General features: G+C 41.6%; 1 protein-coding gene across 1 annotated transcript in view; it reads right to left on the bottom strand.

Moving 5' to 3' along the window:
• Ptprn2 (protein tyrosine phosphatase receptor type N2) overlaps positions 1 to 26,644 on the bottom strand; it is a 732,192-nt gene that overhangs the window by 493,761 nt on the left and 211,787 nt on the right. The gene's annotated exons all lie outside the window — the stretch shown is intronic.

The following is a 26,644-nucleotide window of genomic DNA, read 5'->3' on the forward strand; positions in this document are numbered from 1 at the left end:
CCTCACTTCCGGTTCTGTCTATACTGGAAGCTGAAGATGTGCTCTCTCAGCTTCCTGCTCTAGCCTTCAGATGTCATACTTCTCCATTGGCTATGTAATCTCCCTCTGGAACGTTAACACTAAAGAAACTCCTCCTTTTACAAGGTACTTTTGGTTATGGTATTTCATCATAGCAACAGAAAAGTAATTAACACAGGTGAGTCACAGAGCCTTTCTCAAAAAAGAAATAAGATGGAGAGAGATTGAGGAAGCCACCTGATGTCAACCTCTGGCCTCCACATACACATATGAACACACACTCAGGCATGTGTACACACAGACACACACGCACAGACAGACACATACACACACACACACATATACACATAGACACACACACAGAGACACACAGACACACACAGAGACACACACATATACACACACAGAGACACACACACACACAGAGACACAGACACACACAGACACATACACACACACACACACACACACACACACAAACACACCTCAGGATTGAAGCAGAAATCCAGAGGACAAGATGATGTGGTAGAGGAAAAGGAACAGGCAAAAGCAGGGATCAGCTGGTACCCAGTCCCAATCTGCCCCAAGTACACATCGAACAAGCAGGCCAGGCCCCTTTAATTATGCAGTACCTCAGTCATAATTGTGTGGGATTGGTGACCAGCATCACCCAGACTCAAAGCTGTTGTCCCCGTTACTTCAATTTGCACATATGGTTCAGAAGCACCTGATCCCTCAGCACAGTGGCAAAGACTATCCTAAACAAATAGGAAAAATATTGGGGTGCATGCTTAATAGTCTTCGGCTGGGAGACCTGCTACCAGAAGCTAAGAGGCTGAGCAGTGCCTCCTGAGTGGCAATAATAATGAGTAAGATGCCACCATACACTGTCTGCTTTGCAGCAATATGCTCGGGCTGGATTAGTGATCAAGGAAATGCAGACCTTCACCTCAGCTTCCACTGACTTGGCCTACAGGCTTTGTGCTCTCTGCCTTGGCCCAGTCTAGATCACTGCAGTCAGCCCATCCCTTGTCATTTGGAACAAAGTCAAAAAAAGCTAAAATCCTTTCTGTCTTCTGGCAAGGAAGCTCCTCCACAAAGGCTTCTGAACAGTTAGAGATAAAAGTGGAATAAACCTGTCAGGTCTCTAGACCCCCAAGACTTTTTTTTTTTTTTTTTTTTTTTTTTTTTTTGCTAAAAACAGCAGGACCTTACATTTAAAGGAAGGTGAAAGCCATTTACCCCCACGGAACTCCAAGAATTGGCAAATCTCAAAGGAACTTGCCTTGTAAGAAATCTGGGTATCTGCCAGAGGTTGGACGTTGCATCTGGAAAGAAATTCTTGCCCCTCCTCCAGATAATGAGACCTCAAGACCCCCAAGAAGCCTTCAAGCACATAGAATTGAGCCAGGGGTCTCAATGACAGTCTGCCCTGTCAGTGATGGCCCCTTATTCTCAGTAGGGGTCCACTCCTCTTTCAATCCACCCCCTTCTTTTTCCTTACTTCATTTTTAAAGCAGTAGGGCAGAAGACAAGAGGTGCCTGTCCAAAGCCTTCAGATCCCTTTTCTTCGATTTCAAACCAATTCACACCCAAGATAATAACCTCACACTGCCAACTAGCTGTCAATCTTTCCTTGTCATTTTGAGAGAGTGCCTTACTAAAAGTGAGAGGCTTTGTCTCAAATCTGAGATGAAGCCATGTCCTTAAGAATATGAAGGAGAAGCTGGCCCTGGGATGGCTGCCCCAAGAATGGATTTGAGCATCAGCCAGAGCTCACCTTGGATCCCATCCACATGGGAAGCTGTGAGCAGATGAAGTCTGTTCCCAAGGTGGAGTGACAGCTGTTTGAGATGTTCTGAGCACTGGGAGAGGTAGCAAAGCTCAAGGGCCACCAGCAGCTGGTGCAAGGCTGTCCCATTCATAAGATCCATACTTCTACTGAGAGACAGAGGGAGAACAGATCCAGATGGAAGGAAGACTCATTGGCCATGCCAGTGAAAACCAGTAATAGGGCATGTCACACCATAAACATGAGAAAAGAAGCCAGTACTTTAGTCAGGCATTGCTATGGAAAAAAATCTAACTCCTACTGGGATATGAACCTGGATCAAGCTGATTGCCAGAACTAGCAAGGAAAGCACTGGTCCCCGAGACAGGTCTGTGTGTGGCTCACATGGTTCTTCTGCCACAGAGTTCTCAGCCTCTCTCAGGACACTGGAGTCTCTGTCACTATACATGTGATACCAGCAGGAGCAAAGCCAGACACTGAGGGTCACTGCTTCCTGGGTCATCCATCATCTATCCCAAAGGAACACAGGAAGCCCAGTGAAATCACATCTGGGAGAAGTAAGCAGGGAACCACCTATAGCTTAAGCTTTCTTACCCTGAAAATGATTGTCCTGGCTTATTTAAAACTTTTATATTTAAAGAAACTGAAGTCAGGTCACATGTTTGTTGATAACATGATGAATACATGCCTTAAGTAGGTGCTTCAAAAATATTTTAATGTCATTTTATTTCCACTGTAGTTAACACTTAGTTTCCTCAAGGACACTTACTAGCAAGTCTCTGTGCCTGTACAACATCCATATATATACAATAAATATTCCTTGTGTGTACAATCAGTGACTCACACAGACACCTTTTACATCTCAAGAGAGTATTAAACACTAACAGCCAACAGCAAACAAACACAGAGTACTATCCACAAATCAGGTGTGTGTTATATTCTTCAGGTAATAAGTAGCTCAGCCCTCCAGGACCTGGTGAGGTAAGTGTTGCTGACAAGTCTTCATTTCACAAAGAAGCAAACGAGGACAGTCAGTGGTAGCTAACATTCCTAACCAATATGAGGTGAGAAGGCTAGACTCAAGCAGAAATACAGCCAATGGTATCAGTTAGAGCGTCCATTTTCTTGTCATTAGGAGACTGCACATTCATAGAGAAGCATTGCTTCAGCTCTGCTTGATCTCTGGGAGCCCTCAAGCATTTTCACTGACATGACCCTGCTCTGTCTACCCCTACATACATCAACACACACACAACTATAGGACATTGCTTTTTCAGCATAGGCCAGACTATGCCAGTAATCTACAGGAAGAATAAAGAGAACAGCCACAACTCTCCTCACAAGATCTCTCAATTCTTTGGGGACTTTGTTGCTTTGTTTTTTCATCTGTGCTTACTTGCTTTCATGCAGAAATAGCATTTGTACCTTGCCCTAGCCCTGGGATATGCTAGTGAATTTATCCCATCACTATATGGGAAATGTACGGGAAAACATTACAGATACCATGCATCCACAAAAGACTTGGTGAGAGTAGTAACCCATGTCAGAAGGTGGAAGAGTTGTGGTGAACCAGAAAATTGAGAAGCCAAGAGTCACTTCCTAAAGAAAGATGGCAAGAGAAACTGGCCAATGACCCCCTGGTAATTGTCTTGAAGAAAATAAAAGGAAGGCATTCTTGCCAGAATGACCTAAGACAGGCTCAGTCTTGTTTATGAAATAAAAAAAAGGGGGAAGAGGCAGAGAGTTTTTGGGACTGCTTAGTAAGAATCTGACATGGGCTAAGGACAAGGAAATGGGCTGCTTGGCAGGAATGTGACACTGGACAAGGATAAGGAAGTGGGCTTCAGACAGGAATCTGAAATTAGGCTAGAACAAAGAAGTAATTTCAGGCAGGAATCTAAATTTTAAGCACGGAAGTAGGCTTCAGATATGAAAATGACTTTGGGCTAGGACAGGGAAGTAGGCTCAGATATTTTGGTCATCCTGATAAGCTCTTAGAAACAGTGATCTCGGGAGTGTTCACAGAATTTTGTTTATTGCCTTGCTTGTCCTTTGACTATTTGCATCTATTATATTGCTAGTTCCTCAACCTAGAATTGACCTTAATATTTGCATGTAATTAAAATGATATAAAAGCAAAAAGGAGGAGGGAGGATAAGATAGGGGGTTTCTGGGGAGGACATCTGAAATGTAAATAAATAAAATATCCAATAGAAAGAAAGAAAGAAAATAAAGAGCCAGCCCAACTTCATCCTCTGACACCTACCCAACCCTGGCATGGAACTGGTGTAACAACATCTTCTTCTCTGTTATCTGGAGTTCACCACTCTGGTAGCAAGTCTACCTCCAGGGGCTTGGACCGTCTCCTGCCTGGCGAGACCACTGGATAACCTGGAGCTCTCTATTTAATATCAGTATTTGGCAACCTGATTCTTGCTTCTACCATCTCTCTCTCTCTCTCTCTCTCTCTCTCTCCCTCTCTGCCTGTATGTCTCTCACTCACCTTCTCCCCCCCCCTCCTTCTCTCTCTCTCTCTCCCTGTCTCTCTCTCTCTCTGTGTCTCTTTCTTTCTCTCTCTCTCTCTCTCTCTGTGTATCTGTGTGTGTGTGCACGCACACACGTGCGTGCATGTGTGTGACTTCAGCAGTCTCACACCTGTACAGGAGCTCTGCTTTAAGAGGCCAGAATCCCACTGTGAACCAATCATATACTCCCTTCATTCTGTGAGCTGTATGTAATTTGCTGAGCTTTTTCTTCCCCAAGCAAGAAAGGATGCTACATTTTATCAGGTTCTTTCCTGCATCTGTTGAGATGACTGCCAGATTTTTATTCTTCCTATAAATGCTGTGTTTCCATTTGTGTCTGTTGACCCAGCATGGCATCTCTGTGATCGATCCCACATCGACACAATTTAGGGTAAACTGCTGGATTTGGTCTGTATTTGAGGCCCCTCCCATCCAGACTCACTGGATAGTGACTAACCTCTATTGTGTGCAGTCCTTGTGACAATGCTCTCATGGAATGCATTTAGAAAAACTCTCTGCCCTTTGTGGGTTTATTTCTTGTTTGTTTTGTTTCATTTCATTGTATTGGAAAAGCTTGAGAAGAACTGTTATCAATTATTCTTGAAGTGTCTGATAGAATTCAGCCACAAACCTACCCAATCCTGAGTTTTTCTCTGATGGGAGAATTTTCATTACTAATTCAATTTCCTTGTTATTGATCTGTTCAGATTTTCTATTTCTCCACGTTTGAGTCTAGGTAGCCCGTATCTATGGCTTATCTGTTTCTTTGAGGCATTTTTAGACTTGTTGGCTTTATATACAGCAGTCTTTACCACTCCTCATATTTCGGTGCTGCCAGTTTTAATGTTTTTGTTTCTAATTTGAGGGGTTTTGTTTTTGTTTTTAATTGTTGGTATAGCTAAAGTCTTGTCCATTTTTTTTTGTTTTCCCATCTTTGCCTACCTCTCCTGTTGTTTTCCTAGTTCATTTCTGCTCTGATCTTTATAATTTTTTTCCTAATTAATACTCACTTTGGAATTAGTCTGTTCATATCTCCTGCTGACATATAATTCTAATGCTTTTTATTTGGACTTTCTTTATTTGAATTTTCATCCTCTGGTTTTGTTGCTTGTGTCCTTTTATTGTTGAGAATGGTTTTCGCTGTCCTGGGTTTTTTGTTATTCCAGATGAATTTGAGAATTGCTCTTTCTATCTCTATGAAGAATTGAGTTGGGTTTTTGATAGGGATTGTATTGAATCTATAGATTGCTTCGGCAAGATGGCCATTTTTACTCTATTAATCTTGTCAATCCATGAGCATGGGAGATCTTTCCATCCTCTGAAGTCTTTTTCGATTTGTTTTTCCATAGAGTTGAAGTTCTTGTCATACAGATCTTTCGCTTGTTTGGTTAGAGTCACACCAAGATGTTTTATATTATTCGTGACTATTGTGAAGGGTGTCATTTCCTTTATTTCTTTTTCAGCCCATTTATCCTCTGAGTAGAGGAAGGCTACTGATTTGTTTGAGTGAATTTTATATCCAGCCACTTTGCTGAAGTGGTTTATCAGCTGTAGGAGTTCTCGCGTAGATTTTTGGGGGTCACTTATGTATACTATCATATCATCTACAAATAGTGATATCTTGAGTTCGTCCTTTCTCACTTATATCCTTTTGACCTTTTGCTCTAGCTAGAACTTCAAATACTATATTGAATAGACAGGGGGAGAGTGGACAGTCTTGTCTTGTCCCTGATCTTAGTGGGATTGCTTCAAATATCTTTCCATTTAGTTTGATGTTGACTATTGGTTTGCTGCATATTGATTTTATTATATTTATATGTGAGCCTTGAATTTCTGATCTCTCCAATACTTTTAACATGAAGGGGTGTTGTATTTTGTCAAAGGCTTTTTCAGCATCTAATGAGATGTTCATGTGGGTTTTTTTCCTTTGAGTTTGTTTATATAGTGGATTATATTGATGGATTTCCATGTTTGCGTCCTAGTATGTACTGTTTCCTCTCTCATTTGAGTTGTGACATTCCTGAGGCCTTTTCTAAATTCCTTTTTTGACCCTTAAGGTGTTGTTTGGCCTCCATAGTTTTATGGGTTGTCTAAACTTCTTCTGGTCACTGATTTCTAGTTTTGTAATATTGTGACTAGAAAAGATATTTTATATGATTCAGGCTTCTGGGGTTTGTTGAGATGTTTTGTAGCCTAATATCTCTCTGTACACATATCCAGTCCACTCTGCTACTGGAGGAGAAGTGCTGGGTATCTTTCTGGTTCATTTGGCCTAAAGTGGAGCTTTCACCCAGTATGTCCTTAGTGGTTTTCTGATTGATCTTTCAGTGCTCCTGAAAATGGAGCACTGAAGTCTTCTCATTATATTGTGGTCTGTTTAAACCTATCATCCTCTACTCTGTATATTTAGGTGCTCTGCCTCTTTCAATTCATGGAGCTGCTCTATGCCTTTGATGAGACAATTTGATCCATGTGACTCAAAGTTACAGGTTGATAGGTTAAGATTCACAACTGCCATTATTCATTCTTTATTTGTTTTTGTAATATTTGTTTCTTGTTTCTCCTGCTGCTGTTTTCACTGGTGATTAGATACTTTTCCTCATCTAATTATTTTATTTCTGCTTTATGTCAGAGATAAAATACTATCAGCTTTTGCTTTTTGGCTATCATGCAGCTCACAAGACATATATTTTAATAGGCTATTTTATGGTAATAATAACCTAAGGTTGATCAAATAGGAAAACTCTATATTATTATTTCTTCCTGTACCTTCAATATTTTTGATATCACAATTCATCTTGTATGTGTTTTAATAAATTACTGCAGCTGTCATTTTAATATTTTTGTCTTTTAATCTTCAAATTAAATATATAAGCTATATACTCACCGCCAATATATAATTTGAATATTAATCTGATTATATCATTTTTATTTAAATTATCTTATTTATTTACATTCTAGTTGTTGTCCCTTCCCAGTCACCCTTCCCACAGTTCCTCCTCCCCCTTGCCTCCAAGAAGGTGCTCCCCCACATCAGACCTCCCTCTTCCCTAGGGCCTCAAGTTTCTCAAGGATTAAGCGCATCTTCTTACACTGAGGCCAGAACAGGCAGTCCTCTGCTATATATGTGCCAGGGGCCTCAGACCAGCCCGTGTATGCTCCTGGTTGGTGGCTCAGCCTCCGGGAGCTCCCTGGCGTCTAGGTTAGTTGAGACTTCTAATATTCCTACAGGGTTCCCCTCCCCTTCAGCTTCTTCATTACTTCCCCTAATTCAGCCATAGGGATCCCCGGCTTCAATCCAATGGATGGGAGTAAGTACTTGTCTCTGTCTCAGTCAGCTGATGGTAGGATCTCTCAGAGGATAGCCATGCTAGGCTTCTGTTTGTAAGCACATCATAGCATCGGTAATAGTATCCAGCCTTGGTGCCCTCTGCTCCATGAGATGGATCTCAAGTTGGGCCAGTCACTGAATCACCTTTCCTTCAGACTGTTCTCCATTATTGTCCCTATAGTTCTTTTAGATCGAAACAATTCTGGGTCAGAAACCTTGACTGTGGGTTAGTAATCCAGTCCCTTCACTTGAGGCCCTGTCTAGCCACTGGAGGTGGACTTATCAAGTTCCCTTTCCCCAATGTTGGACATTTTGGCTTTCACCCCCATTGAGTCCTGAAAGTCTCTCATCTCCCAGGTCTCTGGTTCTTTCTAGAGGGTCACACTCACCCCAAGGCTGCATATTTCCATTCATTCTCTTGGCCCTTCTTCTCTCCTGTCCCCCTAACCATACTTGATCCTGTTCCTTTTCCCCACTTCCCTTCCCCTCTCCCATCCAGATCCTTCCCTCCCTCTGCCTCCTGTGATTATTTTTCCCCTTCTAAGTGGGATTGAAGCATCTTCACTTTCTACTTGTTACACTTCTTATAGTCTGTGGGTTGCATTCTAGGTATTCTGTGCTTTTTGGCTAATATCCACTTATCAGTGAGTACATACCATGCATGTTTGGGTCTGAGTTACCTCACTCAGGATATTTTCTAGTTACATCCATTTGCCTGCAAAATTCATAATGTCCTCATTTTTAATAGCTGAGTAGTATTCCATTGTGTAAGTGAACCACATTTTCTGTGTACATTCTTCGGTTGAGGGATATCTGGGTTGTTTCTAACTATTACAAATAAGGCTGCAATGAACACAGTGGAGCATGTGTCCTTGTTATATTGTGGAGCATTGTTTGGATACAAGTCCAAGAGTGGTATAGCTGGGTCTTCAGGTAGAACTATTTCCAATTTCCTGAGGAACCTCCTAAGTGGTTGTACCAGTTTGCAATTCCACCAGCAATGGAGGAATGTTCCTCTTTCTACACATCCTCACCAGCATATGCTGTCAACATGAGGGTTTTTTTTTTTAATCTTAGCCATTCTGATTGGTATGAGGTAGAATCTCAGGGTCATTTTGATTTGCATTTCTCTGATGACTAAGTACATTTTTAAGTGCCTGTTGACCATTCAAAATTCTTCTGTTGTGAATTCTGTTTAGCTATGCACTCCATTTTTTAATTGGGTTATTTGGTTTTTGGAGTCTAATTTCTTGAGTTCTTTATAGATTTTGGATGTTAGCCCTCTATCAGATGTAGTGTTAGTGAAGATTTTTTTTTCCAATCTGTAGGTTGATGACTTGTCCTACTGACGGTGTCCTTTGCCTTACAGAAGATTTCAGTTTCATGAGGTCCCATTTGTCAATTGTTGATCTTAGAGCCTGGGCCACTGGTGATCTGTTAAGGAAGTTTTCCCAATGTCAGTAATTTCAAGGTTCTTTCCCACTTTCTCTTCTATTATAGTCAGTGTATCTGGTTTTATGCGGAGTCCTTGATCCACTTAGACTTCAGCTTCGTGCAAGATGATAAAAATGGGTCTATTTTCATTCTTCTACATACAGACTGCCAGTTAAACTAGCACCATTTATTGAAGATGCTTTCTTTTTTTCCCACTGTATGTGTCTTAGTTAGTTTTACTGCTGTGAACAGACACCTTGACCAAGGCAACTGGTATAAGGACAACATTTCATTGGGTCTGACTTACAAGTTCAGGAGTTTAGTCCATTATCATCAAGGTAGGAGCATGACAGCCTCTAGGCAGTGATGGTACAGGAGGAGCAGAGAGTTCTCTATCTTCATCTGAAGGCTGCTGGCATAATACTGACTTTTAGGCAGCTAGGATGAGCTCACACCCACAGTGCAACACCTACTGCAACAAGGCCACACCTCCAAATAGTGCCACTACATGGGCCAAGCATATACAAACCATGACAGTATGTTTTTGGCTTCTTTGTCAAAGATCAAGTGTCCATATGTATGTGGGTTTACTTCTAGCTCCTCAATTCTATTCCACTGACTGACCTGCCTGTCTCTGTACCAATACCATGTGGTTTTTGTAACTATTGCTTTGTGATCAGCTTGAGGTCAGGGATGGTGATTCTCCCAGAACTTCTTTATTGGTGAGAATTGTTTGCCTATCCTGAGTTTTTTATCTTTCCATATGGAGTTGAAAATTGTTCTTTCCATATCTGTGAAGAATTGTTGGAATTTTGATGGGGATTGCATTAAATCTATATTGCTTTTGGTAAGATGACCATCTTACCATCTTATCTTGATTGGTAATCTTGATTGCTTTTGGTAAGATGACCATTTTCACTACATTAATCTTACCTATCCATGAGCCTGGGACATTTTTCCATCTTCTGAGGTCTTCTTTAATCTCTTTTTTCAGGGATTTGAAGTTCTTGTCATACAGATCTTTACTTGCATGGTAAGAGTTACAGCAAGATATCTTATACTACTTGTGGCTATTGTGAAGGATGTTGTTTCCCTAATTTGTTTCTCAGTCTGTTTATCATTTGTACAGAGGAAGGCTACTGATTTGTTTGAGTTAATTTTATATCTTGCCACTTTACTGAAGTTGTTTATCTGGTTGTTCTCTGGTGGAATTTTGGGGGTCACTCATGTGTCTTATCATATCTTCCACAAATCGTGACACCTTGACTTCCTCACTTCTAATTTGTATCCCTTTAACCTCCTTTTGCTGTCTAATTGCTCTAGCTAAAACTTCCAGTAATATATTGAATAAATAAGGAAAGAGAGGGAAGCCATGTCTGGTCCCTGGTTTTAGAAGGAAGAATTCATGTTTCTCTCCATTTAATTTGATGTTGGCTGTTGGTTTGCTGTGTATTGCTTTTATTATATTTAGGAGTGTGCCTTGAAATTCTAATCTTTCCAAGACTTTTAACATGAAGGGGTACTGTATTTTGTCAAAGGCTTTCTCAGCATCTAATAAGATCATGTGATTATTTTTCTTTGACTTTGTTTACATAGTAGATTGTGTTAGTGGATTTCCATATATTGAACCATCCCTGCATCCCTGGGATGAAGAATACTTGATCATGATGGATGATCATTTTGATATGTTCTAGGATTCAGTTTGTGGGAATTTTATTGAGGATTTTTGCATTGTTATTCATAAGTGAAATTGGTTTGAAGTTCTCTTTTTTTGTTGGTCTTTGTGTGGTTTAAGTATCAGAGTAACTGTGGCTTCATAGAATGAATTTGGTAGTGTTCTCTCTGTTTTTCATTTTCTGGAATAGTTCGAGGAGTATTGGTATTAGTTCTTCTTTGAAGATCTGGTAGAATTCTGCGCTATAATCATCTGGCTTTGGGCTTTGTGGTTGGGAGGTTTTTATTGAATTCTCTGAAGGACTTTTGCACTTATCATTTTCTTGGATGGTAAAGTTCTGTGTTTTATTGCTGTTTTTTTTTTTTTGTCTCCTAAGCATTTTAAAAATTCCACCCCACTTTCTCAAGGTCAATATTCTCTGAGAAATCCTCTGCTAGACTTATTTGTAAAGGTAACTTTTATTTTATGTAATTTTCATTTCAGAGGCTTACTGCTGAATAAACTCACTTTTCTAGTTCTTTCTAAATTCTGGCTGGCTGGTTCAACTCAGCTGTTCTGGGTCAAATTCATTTCCAAGTTGGCTGATTCAAACTCAATTGTCTCAGCTTCTAACTGAATTGTTCTTTGAAAAACTGCCTCTGAATTCCACAAACCGCACTGACTGTAGGAACTGAACAGAACTGCATGGACTCAACTGAACTCATTGCATTCAGCTGACCTGTACCAAACTGAACGCCACAGAACTCAATTGAACTGCACTCACTGAACCACCCTCCACCTGACTCACTCTGCCTGCTCTTAAGTAGCCTCTCTTTCCTATCTGTTCTTGTGAGAATTGGGCATATTCTATCTCTGACTCATTCTGTCAAATCTTTCTCTGCCCCCTCAATTAGACATAACTTTCAAACATGGCTGCTTCCTTCTACAAACCAACTCTATTTTCATTGTCAGGGATTAAAAATATGTACCAACAGCATGTCTGCATTCCAAATTAGATCAGGTAGACCTGGAAAGTCTTTGGATGTGATCTCTTGTCAGAACAGCCACATTGTTGGATTAAAATTCCTCTACACTTACTAGAGCTCCATCATATGGGATTGTTTCCCTTTTATATCCTTCAGGAGTCATTTCAGCTTCTATTTTTAGAATTTGGTTATATGCTCTGGTATAACCCTGTTTAGATTGAATCTCAATAGAAATAAAAAACACTTGGCCTCTCTATAGTTTAATATGTAAGTCTTTCCCCAGATTTGAATTATTTCTTCTACTCTTTCTTTATATAAATTTTTAACCTCTGATTCTCTCTTCTCCTTCTTAGACTCTTATTTTGATGCTGAACAATAAATCCTAGAAGGTTACTGGAGTCCATCCATTTTTGTTCTCTAACTGCCAATACTTTGTATTCAATTTCATAGGTTTTCTTCTGTTCTATCAGTTCTATTAATAGCATCAATTCATTCATTGTGTTTTTATTGCTATATTTGCTCAATTTTTATTAATTACATTTTTCTTCGACAAATTTTATACATGTACATAAATAATGTAATATGTATATTCTCAACCTTATCAGCATAGCTCCACTGGGTACATCTAAACCTATGAGCACACAGACAGTACTGGTTTAGCTCCCAGGGTTTAACACTGAGGTTGCTTACAAAACAAAAGTTATTGTGTTTTTCAATCCAGGAATATCTGTGTGTATTTTTTTAATGATTTCAATCCCATTTGGTTCACAAATTTTCTGATTTTTCTTCTGTATATGTTCTTTGTGTTTATAAAACATGTTTAAGACAATTATTTTGTGGTTTTTATCAGAAGTCCCTTCACTTCTTTCCCATCATGATCAGACATTGAGGGGTTATTATATGTGTTTGATAATGATATTTTGCCTTGCTTTTTACATTTCTTCCTTTATGATAATTTATGCATTTGAAAAGGTTGGCTCTTGTTTCACAAATTGGATTTGAGGAAGCCTTTTATCAATCAAACTGTCTAGAGATTTGGGGCAAGCTACCTGGCATGATCCACATATGTGCTTGCTCTTAGATTCTTTGAGTAGGCTTGACTAGTACATAGATCTGACACCCAGACCTGCTGAACTAGACCAGGTGGTTGGATTTGAAGAAGTGCATCTGAAACCTGAGTCTGCATGTTCTTCTCTTCCAGCTTCACTAACTGCAACAAGCTTCTCTCTCCTGGACTGATTCACTCCTTGTGTGCAGCTCTCCTTGGCAGCTCTCCCTCAGCTCTGAAGGTCTGACATTCTGGGGCCTTCACTGCAATGTAGGCTTTACTTTCACAGCTCCATTTACTTGCCTCTAGGGACTTCATACAAGGTTTGCTCTGTCACATATCACAGGGTCTCAGTGGTTTACCCTAACTGTGGAGGAAGATTCCCCAATCCCTTTACTCATGTTTCCTTCATGACTCTAAAGCTAGAACCATGTGGACAACACTGCTAACTTCAGTTTTCCACTTGAGATGTAGCCTGACCTCCATGAATCACAGTTCTGTTGCTTTTTTAGGGGCAGAAACTTCCTTGTTTTTTTTTTCTAGCAGGAGTTGGAAGTTTAGCTGGATGGGGTCTTGTCATGAGGGCACCCCTCCGAATTTTTTGGATCAGACCTCTCCTCAATCTCCTTATCCTGTCAGCACATACCTTAGCCCAACATTAAATTTTCTCGTGCTCTTTTGTTCTTCAAACTGTAAACTTTGTCTTTCTTTTTGCTCTGCCTTTTCACTGTAGATCTGCATGAGAGTCATTACTAATAGCCACACAGCGGAGTCAGCCTCAAAACTTCCTCTGCTAGAGAAATTAATACATTACTATTCAATTTATACTTAGGAAAATTTTTAGTACAAAGGCAGAAGTAAGCTATATTCTTTGCCAAAATATGAGAAGAATGATCACTTAGCCAGTTACTAATGTTGTTCTCCTCTAAAACCACTGGAGCTGGGCCTCCACAGTTTGCATTTCTCTAATCTTTAATGTCTTCCAACATAAGATGGCACATTAAACTCTGCTTACAGCCTTCAATCATCTTCCTAATCCAAAAGCCCAAAGTCTTTTGAATTCTTCAAAATAAATAATTATAATAAAACCCTGCATGGTCAGGCTTGTCACAGCAATAGCCCACTCCCTGGTATCAGCTTCTTTGTTAATCACTATTCTATTGCTGTTACAAAACACCATGACCAGGGAAACTTGTGAAATAATGTGCTGAATTGTGCTTAAGGTTCCAGGCAGTTAGAATGCATGATGGCAGAGCCAAGGCAGGGACAGCAAAGAGCTCACATATTAATCTACAAGTAGGAGACCGAAAGGGACATTCTGGGATAGCCATGAATGTTTTGAAACCTCAAAGTCTGCACCAGTGACAAACCTCCTCCAACAAGGCACACACTTCCTAATCCCTCTCAAACATGTCTGCCAACTGGAGACCAAGTATTCAAACATATGAGCCTATGGGAGCTAATCTCATTTGAATGACCACATCCTCTGACCTACACATAAATGATGTAGTATAGCATATCCACAAACATGTCATAGACATATACATTCATAATAAATAAAAATTTAGGGAACATACTTTATGATGGTAGATTGTTATTTCAATGGATGTTGCTGTGGGAGACAAACACAGGAGAGCCTGATTCTACACTGATATTCACCACCAATAAATGTTGAGTGACTACATAACCATCGTTAAAATATTCAGGGAAAAGGGCATTCAAACCTTTAAGAAGCTAAAGAGCAAAATGTGAACATTCTTAGTTAAATAAGGAAGAAGATTAGACCTGATGGGTCCAGAGATGCCTATAGAGCTGAATGTTTGATTCTGGGGAATGAGGAAGACCTTGGCCCATCCCACAGTGGTGTTTCAATGGCATACATTCCTTCTATCCTTCTACCTTCCCCACACTAATGATGCAACTGCCTTCATTGATCTGGAATTTCACAATTTCCCAGATGCATTTACCTGTGAATTCATCTATCTGATCTTGAGTACAACTTTAATCAGCTTGATACTTTAGTCAATCTATACTATTTAAGATTTCTAAACATCTTTCTACTTGAATACACTACTAAATTTTATGGTATGGCTAGTTTTCCTTTGACACCTGATGCCATACAATTTGCACCAAATTGCACCTATCTATACATCTGTAAGAATTTTGAAAATGCCATTTATTCAAGAATGTTTGTTAATTTCACTTTTAATATTTTTTTCCTAGAGTCTAGAAACAACCCCCTATGAATTTTGGTGAATAAACTAGGTCTTGGTTGGTTTCTAACATTTTATAAAGTGTTTATTCAACTGATTTTTGTATGAGAATATAGGCCAATTAAATAAAAGAAAGCTGTACACCAAGAAGCAAGCCTGGATTAGAAGAGACAGGTGCTGGACAGCTCTTCCACTCTTGATCATCTGACTTTTGGGTTGTAATCATTTTTAGAGGCAGTTAAATGCAGTGTTAAAAAGAAACCCTCTATATGAACCAATCCCCCTGAATTTCGTAATTCAATTCCTGACTTCAGATAAAAGTGACTTCTTCATATAGCTCTGTCATTTACTGATACAGTCAGTGAATGCCACCAAAAGCCTGCAAAATCACAGGGAAGTTTAACTGGAGGACAGAGAGATGAAAGAGAAGGAGGGGAGAAAACCCTTTCCAAAATAAGAGGTGCAGAAATCAATTCGTAATTATCTGCCCACACAAGTCCAAAGGCTTTTATTTGATAAGGCAAGTAATACACAGCCTATAATGTGAATTATTTCAAAGAATAAAAGCCTGATTGTCTCCATGACCTACATAGCCTTCAGTGAAGTTTAAGACAAGATTGAACTCCACACAGCTCATGAATGGCCCCATCTCTCCACGTGTCTGCTTCTTTCAGAAATGCCAGTGTTTTCAGTGCCATCTTGTGGACTTCCAGCCTGCAATCGTTCTCAATTTCCTTCTCTGTTGATATACCTAATTCTCATGGGTGAGAAATGAAGCCCATTAGACAAGCGCTGTCCCTGCACCAGGATATTCAAAAGCAGATGGAGCCTGCCCCCTTTACAAAGCAGACTTCCCATTAACACTAAACAGTACCCTAAATCAAGCTTTTAGCCTTTTAAATTTTAAATGGGGGTAAAGTCCACAAAATTAAAGGGCAAAATCTAAAGTTTGCATTAAAGGAAAATGCAAGCTATAAAAGCATGCTGACATAAGATATAATTTCAGTCATGAGAATAGTATACAGTTGATCAATATTTTTGAATCTACAGGAATATAAAATACATCTTATGAAAGCCAAAATCTAATTCTCAAATACAAATGGGAGTGGTTTTTGGCTTATCACCATGAGAGTGTGTCTCTGTTTCCATTTCTGGCTCCTGGCTTTGACTAAGCCTTTTGTGTGAGCCAAAGGTCCACTTCAGTGTCTCACTACTTGCATCTTTGCCTAGGTTGTCCATGTCTGCTCCTTTGTGATAGTAAGTCTATGACTCATAGCTCCTCGCTTGAAATCTCTCAATAGCACGCACACACACACACACACACAAATGCACTTCACCTCTGTGGAACAAGCCACTGAGGCATAAAGTATAGGCCAGGAGAGAACCAATCAAGCAGGGAGAAGTGGAACTCAAGTGAGAGGAAGAAGTGCTCCTGTGAGGAGGCAGACATGGAGATATTCACCCAAGGAGAGCATAGGACCACAAGATAGATTTGTTATTAATCTAAACCTTCTTGGTTTTCATGGAAGCATGGCTTTCTCTGAGGCAGCATCCTGGGCCAGAAGTGTGCTGTGAAATCATGGCTCAAAGCCTGCTGAACCTCAAACAAGTGATCCTCAGGAAAGCATAATTTTGTATATACTCCCTTGAGAAAGTTCAGAGGACATGCTAGTGTCAATGTGGCTTATCATAAGAGAGAAACTTCCACTACCCAGAGGGCATCTTCCTGATTTAGACACCGTGAAGGCTCTGCATCCAAATACATATGCCTTCCTTTCTATTCTACTGCTTAATCATAATGGCAAGAACTGTAAGAACTCACAATCCAGCTTCCAGAGGGATTAGCTTCTGATATCAGGACTCCATGGTACCTAGGATAAGTTATATGACAACTTTGTTGTATTGCCTATTCCAGCTACGTGGTGATCTTCTCTTCATTTCAGATTGAGTAGCACTGAAAGGTATCTAACTCTCTACCTTCCAGCAACTTTGTACTGACAGTGATGACCCGAGACAGACAGAGACAGAAGGAAAGGTAGAGAGACAGACAGAGACATAGGGAGAGACAGGGAAAGAGACAAACACACAGAGATAGAGACATGAAGAGACAGAGACTGGCAGACACAGATAAAAAGACATGGAAAGAGAGACAGAAAGTCAGACAGAGACATTGAGAGAGAGAGACACATAGAGAGAAAGGGGGCGAGGGAGAGAGAGAAATGGAAAGCCATCAATGCAACCTACTCCCTCTAGCCAGCTTCCACCTCCTAATGCTCCACTGGGCTATGGACTCATAGACAACAGAGCTCTTCCTCTATGATCTGAACACTACCAGTGGGGACCAACCCTTCATATCCAAACTGCGATACTTTATTTCAAAGCACTACAAAATGGTCCACGTTTATCCAGATGACAGTTCTGCAGAGTTGAGCTTGTGGGCAGTGTGCCACATGCATCACTGTTTCTGGAGGACATGTGCCGTCACACTGTATAGTCCAGTTATGGTGTGTCCTCTTACAGGCTTAAGTGGTGGTGACAATGGGATAGTCAGGGATGGATCTCCCACCACTTCTGCAAACTCACATTACTTACAACACTGTATCTGCATTTGGGGTTTGGGTTTGTTTTTTTTTTTTTTTTTGGAAGACAGAGTTTCCAATTATGAAGTCCAGACTGGCTCCAAACTTGCAATCCTCCTGCCTGAGCACTAGGATTCTAGGAGCACACTGCCATACGTAGCAAGTGTGTATTTTTAAATGTCTATTGAAATAGTCAAGTTCTGTAGACCTTTTGGAGCCATTTTGTTGGATTATAGTTTTGTTTTAAATTTCTTCTTCAGATTTCTTAGATCAAAGATATCAATTCACATTCTCCTGTGGCTTGTAAATTTTTACAAATAACTGGTATTTTTGTATTGTTGATCCTTGACACAGCTTCTTGTAAATTTTCTACTTATGTCATCATTTCTCTCTCATTGTGATGGATTGAGTATGCTTGGGCCAGGGAGTGGCACTATTAGAAAGTGTGGCCCTGTTGGAGTAGGTGTGTCACTGTTGGTGTGGGCTTTTTAAGACCCTCATCCTAGCTGCCTGGAAGCCAGACTTCCACTAGCAGCCTTCAGATGAAGATGTAGAACTCTCAGCTCCTCCTGCACCATGCCTGCCTAGATGCTGCCATGCTCCCACCTTGGTGAAAATGGACTGAACCTCTGAACCTGCAAGCCAGCCCAATTAAATGTTGTTCTTTATAAAACATGTCTTGATCATAGTGTCTGTTCACAGCAGTAAAACCCTAACTAGCCACTTGTGTCTTAGTTTTTGTTGATCTGTTAGTCTTTAATGTTTTATGAAATAGTTTGTGCATACAGACAAGGATAAAATAACAGTAAGCACCCATGAATAACTATCCAGCTGTTATTAAAGTTTTGAAGAGCCTTGTAGGATGACGATCAAAGATGACATGTAGGTCACAGGAAAACTTTTCCCAAAACAAGACAGGAAATGTAGAGAAGGCTCAGGTTCATTGCGCTGTGTGACATGCTGAGGTTGCTGAATCAGAAAACAGCATAGCCTGAGATCTAAAATGTGCTGTGGGTGGAACCTCCATGACACTCTTCTCCAAATGCAGTTCTCCTTCCAGAGAAACCCCCCTCCAATGCCATGTTCTCCACTCACACAATTCATCTCTTTATGACCAGACATGTATGGTCTTCCAAACACTATACAGTGTGGCTTTTTTTTTCCAGCCTAAGATAGTCTCACATGACACCAACTCTGATAGACATTTGCCTTTTGTTACCCACAGAGTGGACATGTACCACTGCCTAATTTATTCAGATTGAACTGTAGAACTGAACCACTCTGGTTATTTTCATCACAGTTGCTCTAAGAGCACATGCAGATGCAGATATGTGCTTTCTGTGCACGGAGGGGTAGTTCAGGTATATAACTAGATAGGGAAGAGCTGTAACATAGATTTTTCGAGTGTTCAGTTCTCACTGTCCAAACAGTTGTGTCATGGTGTGTGCGAAGTTCCAATCTGCTCTGGATTCAGGCCAGAACTCGGGGTGTCCATTCTTGAAAACCTTATATTCAGTGATTTAGTTTTGGTTTGCTGCTTTGAGTGAGGTATTCTTGATGAGTTGTAGGCATGCTTCATACTGAGTTTTTAATATACACTACAAATGCCATCTTCTTCCAAAGGATCTATTTCTGATACACGAACATTTTAAATTATAACATTCCAGTCTTTTCTGTATTTCCTCTCCGCTTTATAATTTTTGCATCTTTGAATGAGCTCTTCCTAAGAGTCACACTCTAGAAGCTTCTCTAATAAGGTCCTTAGTGGAAAGCTTTCTCCTCTGTTATTCTGACCCCTTTAGTCACAGGTTTTGCACACATTTCGTTCTGGGTCAGTTGTCTTTCTAAGCACTTGAAGAACTGTCTATACATGTCTGCCTTTGTTGCTGTTTGGAAAGAATGGCTCTTTCTAGTCTTTGCAGAGGCTCTGCCCTCTGCAGCTGCGCTGTTGGGTCACAGATAAATTTTCCATACACTTTGGTGAGCACTTGGGCCTCAGTTCACTTTGGCCTTTCGATGTCTATAAAATTCTCAGTCATTCCTTCGAATTCTGCTTCTCCTGCATTCTTTGCTCCTTCCCTCAGAAAATTCCACATCGTGCCACTTGGGCTTTTGCATTTCTTTTCTCTCCTCTGGTACATTCTCCATGTCTCCACCCCACTAGGTAGCAGTTTTGGGTGATATTTTTCCTTAGTTCTTTCAATTATGTAATCTTTCTTTACTTCCATCTACTCTACTCAAAGACTATCTAATGTCTACGGCCATGATGTCACCCCCAAGAAATCCTAGTTGCTCTTCTTCTTCGATAGTTTATCTTATCTTCACACCTTGCAGCATTTCCTTGTTGTGCTGCTCAACAGCCAGCAGGCAGGCTCCTGCAGACGGCCTCACAGCTTCTAAGTCAGACTGCTACTGTTTCAGCTTCTCTCCTGCCCAAGGAATTGTGCTCCTGTGATCTGTCCTTTTTAACTATTCAAATTGAACGCTATCCCTCTGCTTCTGCTTGTCCTCTGGGACCCCCAAGGTTCTAGAATTCTATCTTTGATAAACGTCAAGGACTATGATAGCGCTCATCACAACAGCCAAGCTTCAGAATCAGTCCAGGGATTATTTTTTAAGAACTGTGAACAATTGCTTTTTTTTCTTTTTTTGTATTTTCTTCCATAGTGAAAACTTTCTTGGTTGTTTTACTTATCTGACTCCAAAACACAATTAATATTCTAATGTATTCTACAGAGACATGCCCTTGGTGCATGAAAGATTTGAGCAGATGGAACATAGCCCCTGCCAGTGTTTTCCGAGCTGTTCAGATGGACTATTTGTACAGGAGCAACAGTAAGCAGGCACTGGGGACCCGCCAAGGTTTGAGGGTCTCTAAGGATGAATCTCCTGCAGCCTTGTTGCTCTGAGAATGAGCCTACTGCAGCCTGGTTGCTCTGAGGATGAATCTCCTTCAGCCCAGTTATTCTAAGGATGAACCTCCAGAAGCCTGGTTGCTCCAAGGATGAACCTCTTACAGCCTGATTGGACTTTGGAGGAGTCATTCAAAAGGACTTCAGAGAGCCACTCAGGGAAGAGGTGCCCAGTCTCAGAGATGCTGAACCACACCAGCTGCCTGTATTGCTTTGGGCAACACAATTGAGGCCCAGCTTATCAGAGGGACATAGTCATGTGATCTCAGGATTAAGCTGGTGCATTCTTTGCTGACTTGAACTGCTGTGGGAAGCTACCCTCACAGATTTTCTGGCCATGTACCAGAAGTCATCTCTACATGGATATCCTCTAGGTATGGAACACTGTGGTTCCTATCTGGATTCTGCAATATGATTGATATGTCAATTTCAGATACAGGCTGGCCATTTGCCCATTTTCATGATAATGTAAGAATGGCAAGAAGGCCATAAAAGAGTAGAAACTGTGTTCCACCACACAGAGTAGGGTTCTCATTTCCACCCTGGCCTAATGGCGTCTGTACCACGTGCAAACCCTGACATCTCAGGTCCAGGTTATGCTTAGATACCCAATGAAAACTCTGAAAAGCAACCCTGCTTTCCCACAGGTCCTGGCCTTTCTCACCCCATGTCCTCACCTCAGCCCACTTGACATGCTCTGCTGAAGATAAACAGAGACGCCCAGTAGTATGACTTCCATCCTCTGTTCCTTTTATCCATGAAAAGATAAAAACATTCCTATAAGTATCACAAATGTACATGAATAAGATACAAACAGCTGAGTCGGGAGCTCAGTATGATGGTTGTCATAGTTACCTTTCTATCACTGTGATAAAACAGCATGACCAAGGCAACTTGTAAAAGAACACACTTATTTGGGGTGGACACACTCATTTGAACACACTCATCAGGGTGGTGAGCATGGCAACAGCAGGACAGGTAGGAATAGTGCTGGAGCGGTAACTAGGCGCTCACAGGCATGGAGGGGTGGGAGGAGAGGGAGATAGAGGGAGGGAAGGAAGGAGGGAGAAAGGAAGAGAGGGAAGGAGGAAGACTAGGGTGGCGTACATCTTTTGAAACTTCAAAGCCTTCCCATACCCCCAGTGACACATCTTCTCCAATAAAGCCACACCTTCTAATCCTTCTCAAACAGTTCCACCAATTTGGAACCAAATATTAACTATATGAACCTATAGATACTGTTCTCATTCAAACCACCTCAGCTGTGCACACCTGTCATCCCAGTATTATAGAGGCAAGGACAAGAAGAACGTAAGTTAAGGCTATGCTGATTTACATACAAAGTTTGAGGTTAGGGCTCATATGAAGATCCAGTCTCCAAAACAATCAGTCAAAGAAAAATCCCAGCAGACTCAGGTTTTATAGCCACCTCATTTTTTCATAAAAATAAAAAAATGTGTGTATGCCTGAAGCATCAAATGGGCACTATACACTTCTTGTAATTCTGAGTTTGAATTAAACATCCTTAAGCAAGTATCAAATGATAAAGAAAATAGGAATATTCATTGTTATGTAAAAAAAACTCAATGTTTCCTTATTTCAAAAATCAGGTAGAAACACTATGGCAAGTAGAGAAGAATTGTATACAAACCCAAAAACAAACAAACAAGGAACAAAATTCATGCACCCACTTCTTCACTCTTCCTGTTTTTATTTTTAAAAAAAATTTATTTTTTTTTAAAAAAATTTTGATTCTTTGTTTCACATCACACACTCCAGTCCTACTCATTCCCCTGTCCCCTTGTATCTGATCTCTGTGCTTGCAGCCACCGCCACACACAAAATAAACACACAAACAAAAATAAGGCAAAGAATAGAAAACATCTCACTGTGGAAGATGGAGAATGTCACAGTGTATCCCACAGTGTATCTCTCTGTCCACACATCTCCACTAGTGAATGTTCACTGCAATGAGTCACTGGTCTGATCTGAGATCTCTGACTTCTGGGACACCATCAATAATTGGCTCCTCACCTGGAATCCTCCCGGTAATCATGTTGCTGCACTGTGTCATGGAGATCCTGCAGCTTTGGATCAGCGGGACTGACCCTTTCATGCTGATCCAACAGTTCACAGTTGATGTCGATTTTGGAGTGAGCCAACTCAAAGCCCTGGATCTAGGCCTGGATGGTAGTTGGCATGGTCAGCCAGCTGGCTTTCCCTTATCTGAACCACCAGGGTGAGCTCTCCAGAACTGTTCTGGCTAGGCCACCCAATGCTGACTTCAGCAGGAGGCAGGGTCAACACTCCTGCTCTCTTGCCCCTCCAGCCTGGCTCCCTTGCACCCATACTTCTAAAGCTAGCTCCACTGTGCTGCCCTGTCAAGGTGTGGGACCCACTCTACCAACAGTGGCAGCCAGTGAGAGGGTGGGATAACTCCTCTGGTCTCATGACCTTGAGTCCAGCTCTCCCAACTACCACAGGTGTCAAGAGGAAAGGGGAGAAGAGCATCACCCCAATATCTACTCCACTTCATGTCATATGAGTGGCACAGACAGCTCTCCCTGACTAGTGCCTACAAGGATAGGTCACCTTGGACCCCCTACCAGGGCCAGCACTACTATGCTGCCCAGGCAAGGTGAGGAGCCCACTGTCCTGAGTGCTGCAGCCAACATGACCCAAGGGCTAGCTCTCCTAACTGTTGAAGGTTCTCTTAACCAATGACCTTGCACAATGCCCTTGACAATGATGCACTAGCACTGCAGGGCACCCTCCCTGGTATGACGGACTCTGCTCAGCCACCCTGTGGGCACCATCTGAGCTAAGGACTACTAACTGCCATGTGGGCTCCCAACCCAATTTCCTTCCTTCTTTTTAATGTATATGAACATTTTGTCTGAATGTATGTATAAGTACCAAGTGCTGGAAGTGCCCATGAAGACCAGAAAGGGACATACATCTCCTGGATCTGGAGTTTCTGATGGCTGTAAACTACCATTTGAATTCTGGAAACCAAACACAGATCCTCTGCAAGAACAAGAGTGCTGTTTAACACTGAACCATCTCTCCAGCCCCTGGCCCTCTTCAAAAATTTTTTATTTGCTTGCACTAATTTGTGCCTGTTTTTTTTAAGCCTATCAAATGTATTCACTCATTTAAACAAAGCTCCCAGTCAGACCCACCCCACCCTTCTTCTCCCACTGTCCTCAGTAGAAAATTCTGTAGTCTTCAGTTTGCCAATGCAACAAACTAACCCCCAGAGTGACTTGCAGCTTCACAGGCCTTTTCAGGGCATGCTTGCTGGAGTTCTCAGAGCCTAAAAGTAAGCTCTTTCACAAGGGAGTTCTAGCCAGACAGGGCACTGGTTCTCTGAGGATTTGAATATAGCACCATCCACTTCAGTATTTAGAATGGATCTATGAGATGATTCCATTGCTCTTCATCCAACTCCAAAGACTGCCGGGGATGCAGCAGGTCATCCTTAGGATGACTGACAAGTCACTTGTCTCCCTTCGCAAGCAGGACTCCCAAGCAACCCAAGCAGCTGACTACCAGCAAATTTGTGCCTCAGGGCCTGGTCCCAGCACATTCCATCTGGAATGTGGGAAAAACCTTGCAGCACAGTGGGCTGAAACCAGGAGCCTGTGTGATGTACCCACAGTAATACAACTCCCAAGGGCACCACTGACACTCAACCAACTCCACCTTTACCCCAACCCTAACTGTGCAGCCCCCCATCAAGAATCAATGTGGGTTTTGGGGTAGCCAGACTCAGAGGGAGAGAGCATTCGGGGCCTGACTATGTGAGGACATGGTCAGCTTTGCTGCAGCCCAGGCTGCCTGTGTTTCTTCCCATTTTGTTTACAGTTATTTTCATTCTCTTTTAAGGAACTATGACACCACACTAGTTTCTCTTTCCACTTTTTGCTTTTGACATGCAGCTCAATCCATGGGGAGAGTCCTGCCAGCAAATAACCCATTGTTTTCATGACAGAAAATTACATGCCAACAAGTGACATTTAAATTCTGAATCTTAATCAACTTGTCAAAAAGTGAAATGTATTTTTAAGAAATTTAATATGAGACCGCAATGTGTCTGTTCATATAGACAAGAATGTTAAAACAAAGTGAAAGTGTTTTGTTCCGTGATGTGTACATTTGCGGGGGGGGGGGCACAATTAAATCTCATTAACTTTCCTTCTCTGTGGGAAAATCTCTAGAAAGCAGTGGGCACACACTGTCAGAAACCAACATATATCCAAGAAGTAGCTGGGACAGAGGGAAGATGCCACCAGAGCTAGGTAGACTGCGGCCCTGGATTCTGACTCCCCGAGCCTTAACCTTAAGACAGGCTAACCAAGATCAAGATACTCACTGGTTGAGAAACCCCTCTCCCAGAATGCAGCATGCTCAGTACCCTGGAGTATAGGTCATAGAGGAGCCTGCATGATCAGGTCTAAAACCCTGAAAGTCCCAGGATCGATGAGTCAGATGGAAACTAGATAAAATCAACTAGGCAAGTTGGGTCACACGGTACTACATGAAGGATAAGCCAGGAAGGGGTTATATGGTGCTTCAGGCATCCACATGTATACCTGTACATACATGCACTGTGCAGGTAAACAGGAGTGTAACGTGTATATATACACAGAGTCTGTTCATAGAGGTATGTGCCAGTATACAGTGCCATGCGCATACTTGTAACCATATAGGAGTGTGCAATATGTATGTAGCACCTATATAAACAGGCATGTGCCCGTGCCATGTCATACATTTGTATGTGTAGCTGTGAGTGTGAATGTGCATGTATACACAGATGTGGGTATCCACGTGTGTATTAATTCTTGACATGTGTTTGGAGTGTGCACACGTGAGCGCACAGCTGTTTGGAGGTGGGAGGAGCCAAGTGCAGCCATGCTGTTCCTAAGGACAGTGGAGACAAGGTTATCCAAAATGATATCAGATAGACACTCCTCATTTTCTGGACTTGTAGCAACTCAGTATGCTTGGACTTCAATTTCCTGCATATCCCCTTCTAGCACTGTTACCTCCCTCACAAGTCTTAGCAGCATGTAGTGTGTCCCTCAGCCTGCAGCCTGGGACCCAGGGAAGCAATGGAGTTGAGACGCATGGCAGAAGCAGAGACCTGAAGGGTTCCTCAAGACTATCCACAGTACTTACTAGAAATACACAATCCTGAGAAAAATCACAACAGTGGTTCTCACAAAGTCAGTTCTGGTACTCCTCAGTGTCTTTCCCGTGACACTCCATTGCCTGTCTCATCTCCAGTATAGGCCTGCATCCTACTGCCAGTTAGGGGTCTCTTCTGGTTATTGAAACCATCACACTTCCCACGTGTCCACCTGTACCACATGTGCTGCCCATGTCCTTCTCTGATAGTAGTTTTAAGTGTACCTACATGACATTAAATATAAAAAAGGTGGGATAGTTGCTGGTCATAGAAACCAAGCAGGGCTTCAAGCATGGAAAAAGTGTACAAAGACAGCATCTTGGCTTGATCAGGTCCGAGTTCTCTTTCCTAAACTCTCTCCCATGCTCCCCTTTTCCTTTAAACTGGGCTCACATGAATACAGCCTGCACATGCTGTCAGCCAAGCCAGGAAGTGTCAAAGGACTGGTCAAAGAGACTATGGTGACTTTCTGTCCTATCCAGAAGGAACCAGTTATCTGTATGTAGCAAAACCCATGCACCTACAGTCTGGAAAAAAAATGCAGATAATGGAGGTCTCTCAGGAGCTGAGTTCCATCCGTACAGAACGACAGGTTCACTCTACTGTGCAGAAAGCCATCAGCTGAACAAAGGCCATCTGTTCACTCTGTCAAAGGAATGCCTATCTCTTCTCAAGAGACAACATGAAGGGAGAAAAGCAAACTTGGGAGGTGAACTGTGGTCCAGTGTTCAGTCTTCTGTGTTATCAAGTCCATCGCCACGATGTCCACATGTACCTCCCCTGACTGCCCATGACCTGCTCCTAATCTAACTTTGCCCTTACATCTCTCCCTATATTCACAGGCATGTCTATACTTGCATCTGCACCCATACCTGAATCTTCAGCTTCACCATATGCATGCATAACTGAACCAAAGAAGCTATTCCTGACCCTATATGCATTAGTCAGGGTTTACTAGACA

This window comes from Grammomys surdaster, unplaced genomic scaffold (genome assembly GCF_004785775.1).
Source record: "Grammomys surdaster isolate TR1022 unplaced genomic scaffold, NIH_TR_1.0 223, whole genome shotgun sequence".
Lineage (NCBI taxonomy): Eukaryota > Metazoa > Chordata > Mammalia > Rodentia > Muridae > Grammomys > Grammomys surdaster.